The sequence below is a fragment of the Rhinatrema bivittatum genome, chromosome 7 (genome assembly GCF_901001135.1).
Source record: "Rhinatrema bivittatum chromosome 7, aRhiBiv1.1, whole genome shotgun sequence".
Classification (NCBI taxonomy): Eukaryota; Metazoa; Chordata; class Amphibia; order Gymnophiona; family Rhinatrematidae; genus Rhinatrema; species Rhinatrema bivittatum.
The window spans coordinates 61182329-61204729 of NC_042621.1; the positions used below are offsets into that span (position 1 = coordinate 61182329).

At 47.1% G+C, this 22401-nt stretch overlaps 1 long non-coding RNA gene across 1 annotated transcript in view; it reads left to right on the forward strand.

Moving 5' to 3' along the window:
• The first annotated feature begins 541 nt into the window (after window positions 1-541).
• Window positions 542-22401, forward strand: part of LOC115095145 — a 101133-nt gene continuing 79273 nt past the window's right edge. Inside the window, exons 1-2 of the long non-coding RNA XR_003857701.1 lie at window positions 542-595; window positions 2154-2237. This is a non-coding gene — a long non-coding RNA (uncharacterized LOC115095145). The remainder of the gene's footprint in view (window positions 596-2153; window positions 2238-22401) is intronic.

Below are 22401 nucleotides of genomic sequence, written 5' to 3' on the forward strand. Positions count from 1 at the left end.
CTCCTTGCACGCCGCTGCTCCCTCCATGCTTTCCCCCGAGCTTGAACCTCTCGGCAGATCCAACGCAGTTTCTGGTGGCAAAGTTGACAAAATCGCCTGTGGAGACCTTAGTATAGGAGGGCTGCGAGATGGCAGCTTCCTTGCCAAGCTTGTCAGCGGGGAGTGGCCTCTTCTGTTTTGGATAAAGTTGAGCGCATTCATCGTTGGTCCGTTGTCCCGACGGGAGAGAAGGTGTTGAGGGAAAGATCCTTATTTTCCCTTTTCGGTTGGGGGGCATAATGAAGAATCAAAAGCTTTCAACAAAGAAACTTGAATGGGAGCTGGGGAAATGCGCTGCTACGATGCAGCCATTTTGACTCCTCCACCCCTCACTTAAATTCTTTTTATTTATTTATTTTTTGTAACTTTTCTCATTGTCTGCAATTTTTCACCCTTTGGTTTTTTTTTTTCATTTTCCCTCCAATCTCTCCCTCTTTTCCCATTTCCCTTTCTTAATTCTCTCCAGCTTCTTTAATGCTGCTGTTCATGCTGTTTCTGCTGCTGCTGCTGATGCTGCTGCTGCAGATGATGATGCCAGGAAGCAATCCCTAAAGAGGTTAGTGTCACTGCCTTTAATGTTATTAAGCCTGAAATAATTAGAACTGGGCACTTCCTTAAGTAAAAGGTAGAAAACGTAATTGTGAATGTGATGATCGCTTGATAACTTGCCTGCTTGATATGAAGATGGCAGACCTCGTGCCTCACCTAGATAGGATTTTAGACATTGCTGGGGAGGAGCCGGCTGTCCTGCACGTGAATGCCAACTACATAGCAAGATGTGGGAGGGTGGCCCTGGAAGCCAAATTTAGGCTTTTAGGCAGAAGTTGAACTCCAGGAGCTCTAGGATAGATTCTCAGAAATGCTCCCTGTTCCACATGAGGGACCTCCGACACAGGCAGAGCTCCAGAGTCTCACTGCATGGATGAGAAGATGGTGCAGGGAGGAAGGTTTTAGATTTGTTAGGAACTAGAGATCATTCTGGGGAAGGTGGAGCCTATTTCGACAGAGAGTCTCCATCTTAACCAGGGTGGAAAAGGCTGCTGGCCCTAACTTTTAAACAGGAGATAGAGGGGGTCACATGGTGTGATGTGAGGGAGAAGCCATGTTCCTCTTGTGCTGCAGTGCCCTACTCTTCTTATATGCACAAAAAGGTTTTATGTGGTGTTTTTTCCATTCATTTTTCAGCTTCAGTGACCTTCCAGCTTTCCTGACACTTCAGAGCAGATTACATTCAGGGCTTTACAGTGTAAATCTGTACCCGAGGCAATGAAGTGACTTCCCAAAGTCGTTAGTGGGATTTGAATTCCAGTTTTCCTGGTTCGCAGCCTCCTGCTCAAGCCACTAGGCTCTTCCACTGATCAAACGTACAGACACACAGTTGCAAGAAGATCACCAACCACCCCAAAATATAGTGCTCCAGTGTCCCAGCCCCTTCTCCTCCCAGCTCCCTGTTCCCATCCTTGAGTTTTGTGCTGCCCAAACCTCGGTGGGGAGAACTCCTGCCAGGTTCAGGAGCCCTGAACTGATTGCAGGGGAAGGAGAAGGGTTCAGGAGAGGGGCCAGTCGCCATTATTATCCTCTGCTGCTGACTCTGGGGCCCCTGCCTGTTGGCCTGGCTCTCTTGGCCCTAGTTCCAACCTTTATTACATCCAATCTATGGCTGACCTGGGTCTCAGCCCTGTTGTCTCTGCAGCCATCCTCTCTGTGCTGGGCCTGCCTCTTTGGGGGCTGCCTCAGTGCTCCCAAATTTGAGGGCTGGGGTTATCTGGGCCACCAAACTGTATGGTCCTTGCCTTGCATAGGATAGGGGTGGCCAACCTTAGTCCTCAAGAGCCACAATCAGGCCAGATTTTCAGGTTATCCTCAGTGAGATAGATTTGTATGTAATGGAGGCCGTGCATGCATATTCATTGTGTGCATATCCTGAAAACCTGGCCTGTTTGTGGCTCTCAGACAAGAGGTAACTACCCCTAGGGAAGCTCTGTCACTTACATTCTTCTTATTTATTTGTTTATTTTAACTTTTCTCATTGTCTGCAACTTTTCACCTTTTTTTTTCATTTTCCCTCCAATCTCTCCCTCTCTCCCCATTTCCCTTTCTTAATTCCCCTCCAGCCGCCGTGCTGCTGATGCTGCTGCTGCTGCTGCTGCTGATGCTGCTGCTGCTGCTGTCAGTGCCAGGAAGCAATCCCTAAAGAGGTTAGTGTCACTGTCTCTAATGTTATTAAGCCTGAAATAATTGGAACTGGGCACTTCCTTAAGTAAAAGGTAGAAAACGTAATTGTGAATGTGAGGATCGCTTGATAACCTGCCTGCTTGATGTGAAGATGGCAGACCTCGTGCCTCACCTAGATAGGATGTTAGACATCGCTGGGGAGGAGCCGGCTGTCCTGCACGTGGATGCCAACTACATAGGATGATTTATTTATTTATTTATTTAATTCTTTTATATACCGACCTTCATGACATGAGTCATATCAGATCGGTTTACAATGAACCAAGGGTTAACATGCATTATCAACTGTTTTAACAATAGGGTTTTAACAGGAGACAGAAAGTTACATTTAACAAGGTGTATCAAAAACTTGGATGTAGGAAGGAAGAGGAGGGGCGAGAATAACTATTTGTATAAATAAATAACCATTTTGTGTAGAGTCAAGAAGGGTTAGCTAAATGTCTAGCGAGGGGTAAAATAAAAATGTTTTTAAAGTCGGACCTGTTATAGGAAAGCTTGGCGGTAAAGCCACGTTTTAAGTTTTTTCCGGAATGTTTTTTCCGGAATGAGGTCTGGTGGGATAGAGTTCCAGAGGGTGGGACCTGCTATCGAGAATGCTCGTTCTTTGGTGGCTGTGTAGTGAGATGCTTTGGCAGAGGGGATGTGTAGTGATCCTTTGTACAATTCTCTAATCGGTCTGGTGGAGGTGTGGAGTCTGAGTGGGATCTGGAGGTCAAGCTGGAGATGTTTGTGAATAGCTTTGTGGATTATGGTGAGGGATTTGTATAGAATTCTATGGTTTATTGGAAGCCAGTGTAGATTCTGTAGAACGGGCGTAATGTGGTCTCTACGATTGGTGTTGGTCAAGACTCTGGCTGCCGCGTTCTGTAACATCTGTAGTGGATTAGTGGTTGAACGAGGAAGCCCCAGGAGGAGTGTGTTACAATAGTCAATCTTGGCAAACAGCGTGGTTTGGAGGACTGTCCTGAAGTCATGAGGGTAGAGGAGGGGTTTAAGCCTTTTTAGTACTTGGAGTTTGTAAAAGCAGTCTTTAGTTGTACTATTGATGGCTTTCTTTAGATTCATCCGATTGTCGAGGATCACTCCAAGGTACCTTACTTGTGTGATTTGAGTGATAAGAGGGAGTTGAGGTGAGGTAGCGGTGAGGTCAGAGGAGATGATCACAATTTCTGTCTTGGCTGCATTAAGGACTAGGTTCAAGCTGTTAAGGAGGTGGTTGATAGATTGAATACAGTTTTCCCAGAATATGAGTGTTTTTGAGAGTGAGTCTTTTAAGGGGATGAGAATCTGTACATCGTCTGCGTAGAGATAATGGGTTAATTTTAGGTTTGTTAGTAACTGACAGAGGGGGAGGAGATACATGTTGAAGAGGGTGGGGGATAAGGAGGATCCCTGGGGAACTCCTAACGCTGAGTTGAAGCTGGTTGATTCTTTATTGTTGATTTTTACCTTGAAACTTCTATTACTTAGGAAAGAATTGAACCATCTGTGTATGGATCCTGAAAGTCCGATGTCTGTAAGGCGATTTAGCAGAATGGAGTGGTTCACCGTATCGAACGCAGCTGAGATGTCAAGTAGAACTATGTGGGAGGGTGGCCCTGGAAGCCAAATTTAGGCTTTTAGACAGAAAGTTGAAATCCAGGAGCTCTAGGATAGATTCTCAGAAATGCTCCCTGTTCCACATGAGGGACCTCCGACACAGGCAGAGCTCCAGAGTCTCACTGCATGGATGAGAAGATGGTGCAGGGAAGAAGGTTTTAGATTTGTTAGAAACTAGAGATCATTCTGGGGAAGGTGGAGCCTATTCCGACGGACAATCTCCATCTTTTTCTCCCTTGCCCCCGCTGGGTCCGAGGCCGACCACGTGGCCTACCGCGCCATCCGAACGCCGCCCCGACCGGAACGAATGATGAAAGAAGGCCCGCCTACCAAGCACCTACCTGCAGCCAATCGGAAAGGGCACAGAGGCCCTTTAAATTTACAGCTGACCCGGCGAGCTCCCTCTTCTCTTCGCGGCAGGCAACCCCAGCACAGGCGATTCGTCCACGCGGCATCCGGAGCGAGGGAGGGCCTGCGCGGTCGGTGCCACAGACCCATCGGGGTAAGGCCATTACTTTTTCTCCCTTGCCCCCGCTGGGTCCGAGGCCGACCACGTGGCCTACCGCGCCGTCCGAACGCCGCCCCGACCGGAACGAACGACGAAAGAAGGCCCGCCTACCAAGCACCTACCTGCAGCCAATCGGAAAGGGCACAGAGGCCCTTTAAATTTACAGCTGACCCGGCACCGCGCGCCGAGCGTCGCGCGTCGAAGGAGCGCGACAAAGGGGCCTGCCCCTTTGAGCGCCCCTTCGAGCAGCCCTATCGAGCAGACCTGAAAATCCAGAAAAATTTGGCTTGCGTCGCTTTACAATGCTACCATAAGTTTTAGATCCGCCCGGCCTCCAGCTGACCTAAGAGCCCCGAGGAAGCCACGAGCCATACCCGCAGATGAAACTAAAACCTGAATATATGTCAAAGGTCCTGGACAAACGGATTTGCTGACCGGAGTATAGCCAACACGCACCTACCCCTCCAAACAACTCAAACAATCCCCTCCAGCCGCCATCCAACATCCCCCACAGTCTCTCCAGTGTCCATCAAGTCACTTCAGCAGCCTCTCCAGCCCTTCTAGCACACATTCCCAGCCTCTCCAACATCCTCTCCAGAAGTGCCAGCCTCTCCAACATCCACTCCAGGAGCGCCAGCCTCTCCAATCATCCACTCCAGGAGTACCAGCCTCTCCAACATCCACTCCAGGAGTGCCAGCCTCTCCAATCATCCACTCCAGGAGTGCCAGCCTCTCCAATCATCCACTCCAGGAGTGCCAGCCTCTCCAACATTTACTCCAGGAGGGCCAGCCTCTCCAACATCCGCTCCAGCAGTGCCAGCCTCTCCAATATCCAAGCCAATGGCTCCAACCTCTCCAGCATCCTTTCTAACATCCACCCAGCCGCACCTGTAACCCTGGGGCAATCTCCATCCACCTGACCAGCACCTAACCCCACCCACCACTCCACCCTCTAATCATGCAATCCTACCCCATTCCTATCATCAATCATCGCCTCTCAGACCTCTCCAAACTTTCTCAACGGACCCTGAATCAGTCAACAAGATCACTCATCCCAATCATGCTCACACCCCTGACTCAACTTCTAGGACTCACAATATTCTCTCTAACCCTCTTCAACGCTCAGTCCCTCACTAAGAAAACGCACATCCTGCATGACTACCTGCTTGAATCCAAACCAGATGTATGTGCTATTACGGAAACCTGGTTAAAAAGCACTGACACAGTATTGATAAACCAATTACCTATTCACCTCTATGACGTCTTCTCAATTACCAGACCCAAAAAGAGAGGGGGAGGTCTGCTGTTAGCAACCAAGAAGGAACTGAATCTCAGACAACAACCAATCAAGACCTCGTCCAAAAAATTAGAACTCGGTTTGTTTAAATCAAAACACATTCAAATTATACTTGTCTACGCTCCTCCAGGAACAATAGATTCGGATGCCTCACCCCTTATAGAAACCATTGCCAAATACATTAACATGGACTCACCGGCCATAATTTTGGGGGACTTCAATCTACATGTGGACGCCTCCCCGATCTCCTCCAACTGCGAAACATTCCTATCCACACTCCAGGCAATGGGCTTTGAACAAATAGTCAACAAACCCACCCATAAAGCTGGACATACATTAGATCTCATTTTCCTAAACTCACACCTATCATACACTAACTCTCCGGACTGCACCCCAGTCCCATGGTCCGACCATTCACTCTTATCAGTTACTCTCATGACTAGAGGAAACCCCTCTCAACCACAACCTCATTCCACCATCCATCACAGAAGAAACTGTTCCTCTGATATTCTTAGTGATCATCTCTCCAAAGAACTCCCCAATCTAGACACTTCTAACCCCAACTCAGCACTCCTATCCTGGTGCAACATCACAGAGTCCATAGCCAACAAACTCTGCCCCAAGGAGACGAAAACCATCAACTGGACTCAAAAAAGGAAGCAACCTTGGTACTCACCGGAACTCAAACGAATGAAGCAAGACCTCAGACACAAGGAAGGTTCTTGGCAGAAATCCCCCAACTCTACAACGATGTCTGATTACAAACGAATCATGCATCTCTACAGGAATTCCCTCCTACAAGCAAAAAAAGACTACTACTCCAGCAGAATCCACGATATTCAATTTGACGCTAGAGCCCTGTTCTCCTATGTATCTCAACTTACTAAACCCTCTGCTCCCACCATCCCCGACGATCAGGCTCAATCCAAAGCTAATGAACTTGCTCTCTTCTTTCAGGACAAAATTGCAAACACCCTAGCGCTCCTCCCCTCTAACCCTACACCTCTATCACTAAACTTCACCACCACAGGCCCCCCTAATGCCACCTTAGAGACCTTCGAGCCTACCACCCCGCTGGAGATAGAATCTACACTCAAGAAGCTGAAACCATCCAGTCACCCATTGGACCACATCCCAACAAAACTTCTGCTCCTTATACCAAGCACCATCTCCAGATCCTTGGCCGACATCATTAACTGCTCCCTTGCCCAAGGAATTTACCCAGATGACCTAAAACTGCATCGATTAAACCTCTCTTGAAGAAACCCAGCCTAAACACGAATGAGCTTTCCAACTTCCGACCCATTTCCAATCTCCCGCTGCTAGCAAAAATCACAGAGAAGGTGGTGAACACACAGCTATTGGACTACCTTGAGGACCATAAAATTTTATACCCCTCCCAGTATGGCTTCCGCAAGTCTTCCAGCACTGAAACCCTCCTCATCTCGTTAACAGACCACATCCTCTTGGGCCTAGACAAAGGGACTTCTTTCCTGCTAGTTCTCTTAGACATCTCCGCGGCGTTTGATACCGTGAACCATAGCATCCTCCTCAATTGTCTCTCAGACATTGGTTTAACTGGTTACGCCCTCCAATGGTTGAGCTCATTCCTCAATAACAGAAGCTCCAAGATCACCATCAACAATAAAGAATCTCCCAACTTCAAATCTACCCTAGGTGTTCCCCAAGGCTCCTCTCTATCCCCCACTCTCTTTAATATCTACCTACTACCCCTCTGCCAGCTACTCACAAACCTCAATCTAACCCACTATTTATATGCTGACGACGTGCAGATCTTGATCCCTATAAAAGAATCCCTTCCAAAAACGCTATCTTTCTGGGAAAACTGCCTCATGTCCATTAACCACCTACTCACCAGCCTAAACCTGGTACTCAATGCAGCCAAAACAGAAATTCTTCTCATCTCCCCCGACCATTCTACCAGCCACAACCAGACAACCTCTATCCCTCAGACCACTCAAGTCAGAGATTTAGGAGTCACCATTGATAACCAATTAAATCTAAAAAAATCAATTAACAATATTACGAAGGACTGTTTCTTTAAGCTGCAAGTTATGAAAAGACTCAAACCCCTCCTCCACCTCCAGGACTTCAGAACAGTGCTACAGTCAACGATTTTCTCCAAAATTGACTACTGCAACACTCTCCTCTTAGGACTTCCGATCTCTGCCACCAGACCTCTACAGATGCTCCAGAACTCAGCAGCCAGGATTTTAACTAATACTAACCGGAGAACTCACATCACCCCGATACTTAGAAACCTACACTGGTTACCTATTAAATACAGAATTTGGCACAAAGCTCTCACCATCATCCACAAATCCATACACAACCAACTTCCTTTAGACCTTCAGTTACCACTCAAACCATACACATCTGCAAGACCCATCAGAGAGGCTCTCAAAGGAACCCTTCAAGTTCCCCCAACTAAATTCATTCGACTAACCTCCACGAGAGAGCGGGCACTTTCCACAGCTAGCCCCACCATCTGGAATAACCTGCCGACGGATCTACGACTGGAACCCTGCCTGACTACCTTCCGAAAAAAACTCAAGACTTGGCTTTTTGTCCAAGCCTTCCCTGATACATAACATCTTAACTGAGCTTTCTATTAGCTCAATAGACTAAAAGACCAACCCAGTAATTGCATTTCCATCCATGTTTACTCTCCAGTTTTTCTTGTCCTTTATTTCCTGGCTTCTCTAGCCTCCAAGTTCTTTCCCCCTGTTATTTGTAACTGCGCTTCGGCCTTCTTGTTATATGGTTTCTTGTTAAGTTAACCCCCAATTTTGATGTAAACCGGCCTGATATGAAGCTTGTCATGAAGTTCGGTATAGAAAAATGTTAAATAAATAAATAAATAAATAAATCTTAACCAGGGTGGAAAAGGCTGCTGGCCCTAACTTTTAAACAGGAGATAGAGGGGGGGTCACATGGTGTGATGTGAGGGAGAAGCCATGTTCCTCTTGTGCTACAGTGCTCTACTCTCCTTTTATGCACAAAACCTTTTTTATGTGCTGTTTTTCCATTCATTTTTCAGCTTCAGTTACCTTAGGCATTTGCCCTAGCATTTATTGTATTCCAAGAGTTTTTTGGATAGCTAGCATGATAGCAAGACTACCATGAAAAGAGATAGACAAAGGAAAAATGTTGGATTCGAAGATGGCTGACATGGTCAGCAATCCTCCCTCCCCAAGCTTTGTGGAAGAGAGTGGCAATGGCAGTGGCGGCTGCTCCAAAACTGAAATTTGGAAAAATTTGCTCACATTTTGACAAGTTACATACACTGCTCACTGAAACTAAGCAACAGCTGCAGGCGGTAAAGATGCACTTCACTGCGGTCAAGCCCTGGAAATGGAAGTGTCGATTTTTGAAGGCAGTAAATGCTAAAATGAGGCCAAAGTTGTGAGGTGTACATCCACCTTAACTTCAACAAACATGAACCGTCCTTATTCACAAAGAATTATTGTAGCTGTATCACCGCATCAATGTAACAAAGAATAAGGATGGTTCGTGTTTGTTGAAGTTAAGGTGGATGTACTCGTCACAGGGGTGGATTGCATTGCTTTTTGCTACAGGTGATACGGGTGGAGCCGAAGCATTGACGGTGATTTTCTACATTGTAAAAGAGATCACAGTGGACTCTGAATGTGTCACAGTAACAAAGTATTGAATTGCTCCATTATTTGATGGACTTTGTGATTGAAAGAGACTATTACTCTAAAATGATCATGTTACATTGATGTGATGATACAGCTACAATGTTAAAGCAAGAGTGACTGATTAGAGGATCATTTGAGTAAGGGCTTTGCCCTGCTAACAAAAGTTGTATTTAAAACAAGATTAGTGGTACTGGTTTAGATGGGGTTTTGGGTATGGGATTTGTATGTGGATGAGTATGAATCTAGATGGATGAATGGATGGTCGGGTGTTTTTAAATATGAATGACATTGATTGAAAGCATATTTATACAGTATATAAAATAAAACAAAAGGATGAAATAGATAAAAAATTAAAAGTATTAGTTGAGTACAATGTTATTGGGTGAGCAAAAATAGGGACCTTGTCTTTGATGTAGTTCTTGTTTCATGAGGAGATAGGGTTATTTGGTATAATAGTGAAAGTATATACAATACAAGGCAGACAGATTTACCAAACGTGCTGGATTAAACTAGTGCTGGTCTTGTCCGATGCTCATAGTATCCTCATTCTAGAGCGAGCACACAGATTGGAGCGAGGAATTCCTTGCACGATAAACCAAGACTGCTAATTATTAAAATTCTAAACTTTAGACATAAGGAGGAAATAATGCAAAAAATACCAGAAAAAAAAAAGAGCTTAAATTTGAAGATAGCACAGTGCTGATTTTCCAAGACTACTCTGCTGCAATTGCATCTAAGCATAAAGCTTTCTCACAGGACAAGCAGGATGGTAGTCCTTACATATGGGTGACATCACAGGATGGAGCCCAATCATGGAAAACTTCTGTCAGTTTCCAGAACTTTGACTGGCCCCTACTGGGCATGCCCAGCATGGCACTAACCCTGCAGCCAGCAGGGGTCCCCCTTCAGTCTTCTTTTTTCCGCGCAACAGTAGCCTCATGGTAAAGGAGCTCTGCAGAGATTCCTGCAGGAATTTTCCTCACAGAATTACTAAAAGTTAATTTGCCCCACAGGAATCCCTCCTTTAACTTTTTCAAGCTGCGGTACTCCGGTAAGTTTTTTTACCCGTTTTTCCGTCGATTACCATCAAATTTGGCCCTCATGGCCTACTGGCCATCGAGCGTACCACGGCTCAATTTTTTCCCATGATGTCAGGGTTCCGTCAGTGCCCGGACTGTAATCGTACCATGTCCAACACAGACCCCCATAAAGTCTGTGTACTGTGTCTTGGACAAGAGCACGATGTCTTGACCTGCACCAAATGTGCCCTAATGACACCAAAAGGTCGCAAAACCAGAATGGAGAAGATGGAACTTCTCTTCCATGCTCAAACCCCCTCTATTAATGTAAGATGTGAAATTCTCACTTAGCAAACTTCTTCCTGCTGCAGAAAAATATAGGCCATCCTTCCCATATAGCTTTTTATTGCTCCATACATGACCCCAGCCTCCAATGTATCCAAAACCATTTTCTGTACACCAGGATTTGAGCCAGGTATTGAACCTATTTATATGGCAAACCCTCTCATCTCCTATTCCATGAACAGGTAATACTTCTGAAAATGCAGTAGCCTTTGTAGTGTTTATTATCATCATGTTGTTTCTGTATGTAAACCGGAGTGAAGGCAACTCTGCTATACCTCGGTATATAAAAAAATGCTAAATAAATAAATAAATAAATAAATCATGCCTAGATTATGGACATCTTTTTGAACTTCGATACCATTTCTTAAGGATGTGCAGGGGGATGCCATACGTTGCATTCGGGATTCGTATTTGTCAGGGGGGCAGATACGTTGCATTCGGCAAGGGAGGCCCCCGATATGTACATGCGTTAATTCTTATTCGTTTCCCAGCTAAAATTGAATTAAGTACAACCCCCCCACCCTCCTGACCCCCCCAAGACTTACCAAAACTCCCTGGTGGTCCAGCAGGGGGGTCTAGGAGCCATTCCTGCACACACACCCTAGGCTCCCGGTATTCAAAATGGCCGGCACCATCTTGTGCTCCTACCATGTGACAGGGGCTGACCAATGGCACTGGTAGCCTGTGACATAGTGAGGGCAAAGGCTATCGGCGCAATTTTGATTACTGGCAGCCGACGGCCTGAGTGCAGGAGATCACTCCCGGACCCCCGCTGGACCGCCAGGGACTTTTGGAAAGTCTTGGGGGACTCTCCTGACCCCCACAAGACTTGCCATAAGTCCAGCGGGGGTCCAGGAGCGATCTCCTGCCCTCGGGCTGTCGGCTGCCAGTGATCAAAATGGCGCCAATAGTCTTTGCCCTTACTATGTCACAGGGGCTACCAGTGACAGGGGCTGACCAATGGCACCGGTAGCCCCTGTGACATAGTAGGTCAAAAGCTATCAGTGCCATTTTGAATACCGGCAGCCGAGGGTGTGAGTGCAGGAGATGGCTCCCGGACCCTCCGCTGGACCACCAGGGAATTTTGGTAAGTCTTGGGGGGGAGGGGTCAGGAGGGTGGGAGGTTTGTTTAAATTGGCTCCTTTAGATGGCTGAATAATTTGGCGAAGATTTGTTGTATTCCTGGGGAATTGCGATACGTTTTGCTTCCCCACGAATATGATGAATATTGCCCTGTTAGTTGCGGATTACAAATACGTAGGAAATGAATGCACACCCCTACCATTTCTATTGAGGTCAACGGTCCCCAGATGGATGATAACACTGATATCAGTTCCTACTTTTTTCTTCATTATTGAGGTAAATTTTAAAATTATTTAATGAGTTTATTATTGGATATTCTTTTTGTCTGCTATTTTGAAATATTTATTCATTTATACTTATGGTTTTGATATCCTGATTTGTATTTCTTGATTTTATAGTTTGATGTTTTATGTGGAATGGTGATGTTTTGGGGTTTTGTTTTTTTTTTCCATAGTTGGACTGCATATAGAATGTGGATTGTTGCAGTTTCCAGTTCAGTTTTTGTCTGCATGTTTCTCTTTATGGTCTCTCTGTTCTGTGTTTGGTGAGGGTTTGTGTTCTGCATGTGTGACAGAGGTTAAGTATTTTGCTAGCATGTAATTTCTATGTAGGGATCTATAGCAGTTTGGCTTGTTATATTTTCATAATAGGAGGAGTATTGGAATTTTATGGCCTAATTGTTACTGTTTGAGTGCTGACAGCACTCAAACAGCTAAGCCGCACATTTTGCTTTCAGAAATTAGCGCCTACCCAAAGGCAGGTACTAATTTCTTTGGGCACCAGGAAAGTGCACAGAAAAGCAGTAAAAACTGCTTTTCTGTTCACCCTCCAACTTAATATCATGGCGATATTAAATCGGAGGTCCCGAAAGTTACTGAAAGTAAAAAAAAAAAAAAAATTTGAAGTTGACGTGCTGGTCAAAAACCGGACTCTCAGTTTTGCCGGCTTCCGGTTTCCGAACCCGTGGCTGTCAGCGGGCTCGAGAACCAACGCCGGCAAAATTGAACGTCAGCTGTCAAACCCGCTGACAGCTGCCGCTCCGGTCTAAAAGGAGGGACTAGGGACGCGCTAGTGTCCCTAGCGCCTCCTTTTACCTGTTTCTACCGCCGGGCCTAATTTAAATACTGAATCATGCGCCTGTCCCAAGGATTTTACTGTATCAGTTGTGTAAGTCAGTGAGCACATGTGAGCATGCATGTGTGTCAGCATGTATTTGCATAACGGTATGTGAGAATCTGTGTGTGCATGCATGAGAATGTGTGCCTGAGTGTGACTCAGTATGACTTGTGTGTGTGTGTCAGTGAGCATGTGTGAAAGTTTGCGTCTCAGCCTATGTGTGTGTGAGTAAATGAGTAAGCAAACATGAATATGTATGTGAGTCAGCAAGTGCGAGTCAGTGAGCCATCCTCTTCTTGTGGGAACTCCAAGCATCCAGCTAACGTGCACACTGGCTGCAGGCAGGGGGTGAGGGGAGGTGACCCGCACAGACTGCAGAAGATGGTGAGTTTTGAATGTCCCTACAGTTAGGCACTTTGGGTGTTTATCTGGCATGCTAGGCCCTTAATCTGGTCCTGATTGAGCATGCGTATGAGAGAGTCAGTAAGGGTGTGAGTGAGAATGAACAAGTGTGTGTTAGGGAGCGTGTAATTATATGAGAGAGAGAGAATGATAAAGATTGTCACCCTCCACCCCTGACTAATCCAAAACAATCTGAGTGATTGGAATCTAAAGTTCCCAGGTATGGAGAACAGAGTTTTTTGGGGGGTTTTTTAATCCTTATTAATTCTAATTATTGGGTGTTACTTAATATGTTTTGAAATATGTTGTTGATATTTGACAAATTTTTAAACATTTTTATGAATTTTTAATTATTTGTTGTATTCATAAGCTGTTTTGAAATATTTTTTAGTATGTTTTTACTATTATGTTTTATATTTCTTGATTTTGTTGTTTGATGTTTTATGAGGTATGGTGACGTTTGTGTTTATCCATTGCTGCACTGCATACAGAGTCTGGCATCTTGCAGTTTCCAGTTCAGTGTATGTCTGCAAGTTTCTATTTATACTTTATCATGTCTTTATTCTGTATTTGGTGAAAGTCTTTGTGTTCTAAAAGCATGACCGAGGCAAGGTATTCTACTAGTGAGTAGTTTCTGTTGCGATCCCGGTCGTGGCCCCCGCGACTGGGCTCTTACCTCCGCTGCTGGTCCCTCCGGCGCTGTTCTGGGCCTGCACAGACCTTTCTCCGCTGCGGCATCTCCACGAGGGAGACCCTGTCGAGTTCTCCGGTCTGGCCCCGCCCACCCAGTACGCACGCGTGAATAGGCAGCTTTTAAATCTGCAGGCGCGGGAAACCTCAGCTGGCCCCTGGAGTGATGTGAGATGCCGGCAGGGTATTTAAACCCAGGCCTTGCTCCAGAGGATCGCCTTGCAACGAGGTTCACTCCAGTGTGAGTATCTAGTTGCTGTTCTGTTCCTGCTCCAGCCTTTCCGTTCCTGCTCCCGTTCCGGTTCCTGCTTTTTCCTGACCCTTTGGCCTATCTTCCCGGTTTGCCTTCTGGTCATTCTCTGTCTGCCTCTGGAGCTGATCCTTGGACTGTTCCACTGACCTGCGACTTCTTCACTGTGACATCTGGACTCATCCCCGGGAGACTTCGCCTAAGTCCCAGCGGCTCAGGTTCTCATGGGCTCCTCCCGGGGAAACCTCGGGCTTCCGAGGTTGAAGCCAACCACTGGTCTCCCGGCATCCTCCGCCTCTTGGCCACTCTTCTACTGCAGAGATCTTCCATTCTTCCTCTGCTGGCCGGTCCAAGAGTCCATGACTCCTAACAGTTTGCAAGGCCATGGACCCGGCGAATATTTCTGGACTACAGGCCTTCCAGGAATGGCACAGCATCTTCAACAACAGCAATACTGTCTGGATGTCCTGGCAGCCACAGTGGAACGATTAACCAATCGCCTGGATGCCCAGCCACCAGAGGTGCCACCGATACACCCAGTGGGTCCCGCTCCTGAAAACACAGCTCCCACACAGTTGACGGTACCACCACGTTACTCAGGTGAAGCCAAACCCTGCCGTGATTTCTTAAACCAGTGTTATATACGGTTCATCCTGTTACCAAACCAGTTCCCGACTGACTCCTTGAAGGTTGCCTATATTTTCTCATTGCTAGACCGGAGGGCCCTGGCCTGGGCTTCGCCATTGTGGGAGCACAATGACCCCATGCTAGGCAATTTTCAAAAGTTTATCCTTAACTTTAAACAAATATTTGATGAACCAGCACGCCACTCCACGGCGACTATGGAGCTATTACAACTTTGCCAAGGATCTCGTTCATTGGCGGATTATGCCATTGAATTCAGGACTCTGGCTTCAGAGCTGGGTTGGCGGGAAGATAGCCTCAGAGGTATATTCCTAGAGGGATTGGCGGCGTGGAGAAAAGATGAGCTGGCAGCCAGAGATCTCCCAGATGATCTGAATAATCTAATTGATCTGGCTGGGAGAATTGACCGCCGGCTACAGCAAAGGTCTCTAACTCCGCCCACCCAGGAGACAGGTCTCATTGGCTCCCGCCTTTTCAAAACCTCTAATACCTTCTCAACCGCCAGGAAACTCTCATTCGGATACTCAGGGAGAGGAACCGATGCATTTAGGTCGCAGCTTCCTAACACTGGAGGAAAGAAGACGACGATGAACACTGGGCCTCTGCCTGTATTGTGGCGGAAAAGGCCACTTCCTGGCCCAGTGTAAGGAGCGTTCGGAAAATGCCAAAACTTAGGCAGCAGAGGGGAGCTGTCCTTAGGCTGTGTTAATCCTGCTTCTCAATGTATAGACCCAGTAACCCTGGAATACTCAGGAGAGACCTTTTCCACAGTTGCCTTTATTGACTCTGGGGCAGGAGGGAACTTTATCCTGGCTAATCTAGTGTAGCAACTGCGGCTTCTGGTTCAGACCCGTATTCTGCCACTCCGCATCACCTCCATCCGGGGTACCCTACTCTCCGGCTGTATCACCACCACCACTACCAAGCCATTGACTCTCCGGATGGGAGTTCTTCTCACTGAACAGATAACTTTCCTGGTACTTGAAAAAGCGGTGCATCCCATTGTACTGGGGTTTCCCTGGCTCCAGAAATACTCTCCTGTCATTCATTGGGACTCTCTCCAAGTGGCAGCTTGGAGCCTAAGTTATTTCACCACTTGCCTGCCTGACCAGCCATGTCCCAGCAACACCTTAATGACCACTGCTCTAGCAATACCTTCACAATATAAAGACTTTTCTGATGTATTCTCCAAAGAGAGAGCGGAATTGTTATCCCAGCATCGTCTGTTCGACTGTGCTATAGACTTGTTACCAGGCACTACTCCTCCTAGGGGGCGGGTTTTCTGCTCTCCCTTCCTGAGACACAGGCCATGTCAAAATACATTTCCAAGAACCTTTCTCGTGGATTCATTCGGCCGTCCAAGTCTCCCGCAGGGGCCAGGTTCTTCTTCGTAGGGAAGAAGGACGGATCTCTTCACCCCTGCATTGATTATAGAGGATTAAACGCCATCACTTGGCGAGATCGCTATCCGCTACCCCTGATCCTAGAGCTTCTTGACCGTTTACAGGGGGCTAAGGTATTTACCAAACTCGACCTTTGTGGAGCCCACAATCTGGTATGCATCCATCTGGGGGATGAATGGAAGACTGCTTTCAATACCCGGGATGGACATTACGAGTACCCTTCGGGCTGTGCAATGCCCCCGCAGTCTTTCAACACTTAATGAATGAGGTACTGCGAGAGATGCTACACTCTTCCGTCATCGTCTACTTCGATGACGTACTGATTTACTCTAAAAACCTAAACACCCATCGCCCAACATGTGAGACAAGTGCTACAAATTCTAAGGGAGAATCACCTGTTTGCAAAATTGGAAAAATGCTTCTTCGAGCAAGAGTCACTTCCCTTCTTAGAGTATATCATCTCAGCTACTGGTTTCCAGATGGATCCAGATAAAGTATCTGCCATTCGAGAATGGCCCTAGCCTACAGGAATAAAAGCCCTTCAACATTTCCTGGGATTTGCTAATTTCTACAGGCAACTTATCCCACATTATTCTCGAAAGGTGGCCCCCCCCCCTCACAGCCCTTAAAAGAAAAGGGGTGGATGCCAAGAACTGGACCTTGGAAGCACACCGGGCATTCGAAGGCTTGAAGGAGGCCTTTCTAGTAGATACATGTTTACACCACCCAGATCCTCTGCGACCGTTCATTGTAGACGTGGATGCGTCCGATCTCGCCATAGGCGCTGTTCTCAGCCAATTCTCCAGTAAAGGGAAGTTACTTCCATGCTCTTACTTTTCCCGCAGATTCTCGGCAGCAGAGAAAAACTACGGGATCGGGGACAAGGAACTTCTGGCCATCAAATTGGCATTTGAGGAGTGGAGACGGTGGTATCCATGCCATTGTCCAGCCCCTGTCACATGGTAGGAGCACTGGATGGCCCGCACCATTTTTAAAGATGGCGCCGGCCGTCCATTACTCCTACCATGTGACACGGGCCAGCAATGGCACGGATACCCTGTCACATGGTAAGGGCAAAGGGCCATCGGCGCCATTTTGATTAGTGGCAGCTGACAGCCCGAGAGCGGGACATCACTCCCGGGACCCCACTGGACCACCAGGTACTTGTAAAATGTTTTGGGGGGTCAGGAGGGTGGGGGAAGCTAAGGGATCTGTTTTAAAGGGTCAGGGTGGATTTAGGGGTTGTTTTTGTGTGCCGTTTTTCCCGCCCTCCCCCAAAATGATAAGAGATCCCCACGAACAATTTCGTGGGGTTTCCTATCGGTTTCGGGGAGCCCCCGATTTCTGATGACTTTGAAAATATTGTACGATATTGTCAGAAAAACGATTCACATCCTTAGTATATACTGACCACAAAAACCTGGAGTTCTTATGCCGGGCGCAGTGCTTGAATCCTAGACAAGCCCGTTGGTCCCTCTTCTTCAGTCACTTCAACTTCTCGTTACGCTATCGACCAGCAACCAAAAATGTACGAGCAGATGCCTTATCTCATATCACGGAACTGGAGGAGGAAGATAAACCACCCCAGTATATCCTCGACCCAGCAAGAGTTAGTGTGGCAAGCACCAACATCAACCCGGGAGACAGGACCGTAGTGCCACTCCAGCTTCGGAAGAAGGTTCTGACTTGGGCCCATGATTCCCTCATTGATGGACATGCTGGGAGAACTAAAACTCTAGAACTCTTGATTCTGTACTATTGGTGGCCTCGCATGAGGCAAGATGTCAATCTGTATGTCAGTTCCTGTCCCACTTGTGCAAAGCAGAAACCTATTCCAGGTCGCCCATGGGGCCTTCTCCAGCTCCTGCCTATTCCCGTGGAACCATGGACACATCTTTCCACAGATTTTGTAGTAGACCTGCCTCCTCTGAAGGGAGGACGGTTATTTGGATTACCGTGGACCATTTCTCAAAAATGGCCTCCTTTGTTCCCTTACCCAAATTGCTCTCAGCTCCAGAGTTGGCCCAACTGTTCACGCAGCACATCTTTCGGGCTCACGGTCTGCCGTTGCATATTGTGTCAGAGGCCCACAATTCACTGCAAGATACTGGAGGATGTTGTGCAAAACGTTTGGGGTTCAGTTGGACCTCACCTCGGCATTTCACCCACAAAGCAAAGGCCAGGTGCAGCACACCAATCGGAAATTGAAGACTTTCCTGCGAGCCTTTGCTACTGAGAGTCAGAATAATTGGGTGTCCCTATTACCATGGGCCGAGTTCTCGTACAACAACCATACGCATTCTTCCACGGGGAAGTCTCCATTCCTGCTGGTAAATGGAAGACAACCCAAGATACCTCTGTGATTCCTGGTAACAGTTCCATCTCCAGCAGCTCAAATGACGGCCCAGCAGCTTCATGTTCTCTGGAACACAATTCAAATGAAGCTTCAGCACACAGCAGCAACACCAAAGAAGTTTGCTGATTGTCATCGTCGTCCAGCTCCAGTCTTCCTGCCAGGAGATAAGGTTTGGTTAAGCACCAAAAATATTCATCTATGTCTACCTTCCAAATGCCTGGCACCTAAGTACTTCGGACCCTTCAGAGTAGCAGAGAGGGTGGGTGCAGTATCTTACTGGCTGCGGTTGCCTTCTGCTCTGAGGATTCATAATGTATTCCATGTTTCCCTCCTCAAACCAGTGATTCTCTCCAAGTTTCATCGCACTCCACCTGATCACTTGGAGATACCGTCTATGGCTGAGAAGGTCTATCAGGTTCAAGAAGTATTAGATGTCCGCTTCTATCACCGTAGATGGGAGTATCTTCTCTCTTGGGAGGGATGTGGTCCTGAAGACAACACCTGGGAACCTGCTCGTTACGTCCTGGACAAATCACTTCTTCATCAGTTCCACCTGGATCATCCTGGGAAGCCCGGTCCTCCGAGGAGGGGGGGGGTACTGTTGCGATCCGCGACCGGGCTCTTACCTCCACTGCCAGCCCCAACATCCAGCTGGTCCCTCCGGCGCCATTCTGGGCCTGCACAGGCCTTTCTCTGCTGCGGCGTCTCACGCCGTCGAGTTCTCTGGTCTGGCCTCGCCCACCCAGTACGCGCACGTGAAGTGGCAGCTTTTAAAGCTGCAGGCGTGGGAAACCTCGGCCAGTCCCCGGAGAGACTTCAGACGCCAGCAGGGTATTTAAACCCAGGCCCTGCTCCAGAGGATCGCCTTGCAACAAGGTTCACTCCAGTGTGAGTATCTAGTTGCTGTTCCATTCCTGCTCCAGCCTTGCTCCAGCTTCCGTTCCTGCTTTCGCTCCAGTTCCTGCCTGTTCCTGACCCTTCGGACTGTCTTCCTGGTTCTGATCCAGTTTGCCTTCTGGTCATTCTCTGTCTACCTCCGGCCCTGATCCTTGGACTGTTCCACCGACCTGTGACTTCTTCACCGTGACATCTGGACTCATACCCGGGAGACGTCGCCTAAGTCCCAGCGGCTCAGATTCTCAAGGGCTCCTCCCGGGGGAACCTCGGGCTTCCGAGGGTGAAGCTAACCACTGGTCTCCCAGCAATCCCCCGCCTCCCAGCCACTCTCCTACAGCGGAGATCTTCCATTCTTCCTCCGCTGGCCGATCCAAGGGTCCACGACGCCTAATAGTTTCTGTGTAGGGCTCTGTAGCAGCTTGGTTTGCTTTGCTTTCCTAATAGGAGGTGTATTGGAATTTTAGGGCCTGATGTAATATTTGAAGTGTTGCTTTTCATAGGTAGGATTGTTGCTGTTTGATTGTTGCCAGTTAATGCAGTTTTGGTATGGGAGATTTACTATATTTTTATTCAGTTTACTCATGGCTTGCTCTGGGCCAAGTGTTACAATGGGCCTAATATGATATGGCAATGATCTTCACTACTTTTCAAGCAGGGACCACTTTAGCAAAAAGACTTCATTGTGAGAGCCAGAACAGTCAGTGGACAAAGTGGTTGGCATCCTGGGAAAGCGTGTCCACTTCCAGTGATGTGGCCAGTCCAGCTGCTCAGCCATACTCGAGGCAACTCATGTAACTAAAACAGTCTGCTCCAGTACAATCTCTCTGTGCCTGTGTTTTTCTCTCTATTTCTACCTCAGTCCATCTTCCTCCCAAATCACTCACCAGCTTCTCTCCCTCCATACACACAGTCTTCACTCAAAACCCTCTCCCCCCAAATCCATTCCAGCTAATCTCAATTCCTATCACCTGTCCCATCATTCAGCCTCCATATTCCTATCCCTATCCTTATCCTCTCCAAGCTAGTACCCCCCCCCCCCCCCTCTCTCTGGAGGCTTGCTAGCTGCCTCTGAAACAACTGTTCTGTTTTCTTCTAGCATTGCATAGCTCTTAGTAAGTTTAAACTGAGTGATGACTGAGCTCCTGTGCTATTCTCCCCACCCTTGCGATAATAACATGAGATCTCAGACATTGTGCAGTTCAAACTCACTAAGAGACTCACAGTTCTGGAAGGACTGCTGTACTGGAGGCAAGAGCTGCCACTGGCTACCAGGCCTTAAAATGAAGAACACTGCCATATGGCTTCCAAGTGTCTTTTTTTTTTGCAAGGTTTTCTGGTTGGCACCATGGTAGTACAATAAAAAATGAAGAAGCAAAGAAGTTCTAACCAACAACTTTTTTAAAACACTATTATAACAATTCTAAGAAAAGGAGCAAGGCAGTGTCAGAAATAATAGTGCCTTTGATGAAATCCACTGTCTCTCGCCCACAATGGGCCTCAGGCAGTACCAGTAGCACTAAAATGTTTACCATCTACCGTCTAACACCCTAACTTGTTATCATAAAATTCAAAACACCTTTATTATTATCAACAAAAAACAAAATTTACTACTAGTATGCCGTATATCACCATGAATTCACAAAATACTTAGCTCAGCAGGTATTCAGCATATCCTCCCGACTGTACTATGTTTCGGCAGTAACACCTTCCTCAGGGGTAAACATCCAATCATTTGTCAACCAAGACTCCTCATTTTCAAAAAATGGAACAAGTCCTACAACCAAAAAACAAGATGCTAAAAACAATAAAAACACATACAAACCATCTCCTCAAAACTAATGAAATTAATACTGTAATACATGCACCAACGATATGGTGATCCAAACACTTACAAACAACCTGATCCACTTCCCCCCTTTAAATAATGAAAGTAAGCTGACGTAACAACTGGAAATGCCAAAAGACTTAATGATATTCATTCAAAAAACCTTTGTAGCAAACCAGAGATGCGGCCCAAAAGATATTCCACTTTAGAAAACTGATCAATCTATCTCTCTGTTTAGGACATGTGGAATAACCGTGCTAATAAAAAATATCCATTTCTGTTCACGCTGTAAGAAACATGTAGAAACACAAAAACATAGAAATGACGGCAGAAGAAGACCAAACGGTCCATCCAGTCTGCCCAGCAAGTTTCACACACTTTTTTTTTTTTCTCATACTTATCTGTTACTCTTGGCCCTTAGTAACCTTTTGGTTCTATTTCCCTTTCACCCCCACCATTAATGTAGAGAGCAGTGTTGGAGCTGCATCTAAGTGTAATATCTGGGGTAGTAACCACCGCAATAAGCAAGCTACCTGTAAAAATCCCCACCACATAGAGAACATTTAGGCTGTTCAGTCACTGAAAAAACAAGGTCAGAAAAACAATGTCCTTTTAATAAACAATGTTCAACTAAAGGTGCCTCTAAACCAGAGCTTTCCAAAGTGTGTGTCGCGACACTTTGGTGTATCGCCTGAGGTGTGCCGGTGTGTCGCGCAAGCCCGGTGCACGTGACACACCGGCAAGTGGGAGCCAATGCAGCCGCCGGTAGAGCTCATCCCACTGGCGGCTGAGCAGTAAAATATCGCTGGCAGGAAGATCGGCAAGGCCGTGGTGGAGCTCACCTCACCACGGCCTGAAGAAGAAAAAGGTCACGTCGAGACGTGCAGGTGCTCCTCCTCCTTCCTGCCCATGCGGCCCCGGAAGAAAAATGTTGCCGGAGCCGCACGGGCAGAAAGGGGGAGGAGCATCAGCCGCGTCCAGAAGAGGAGCAGCAGCGGGGAGAGAAGAG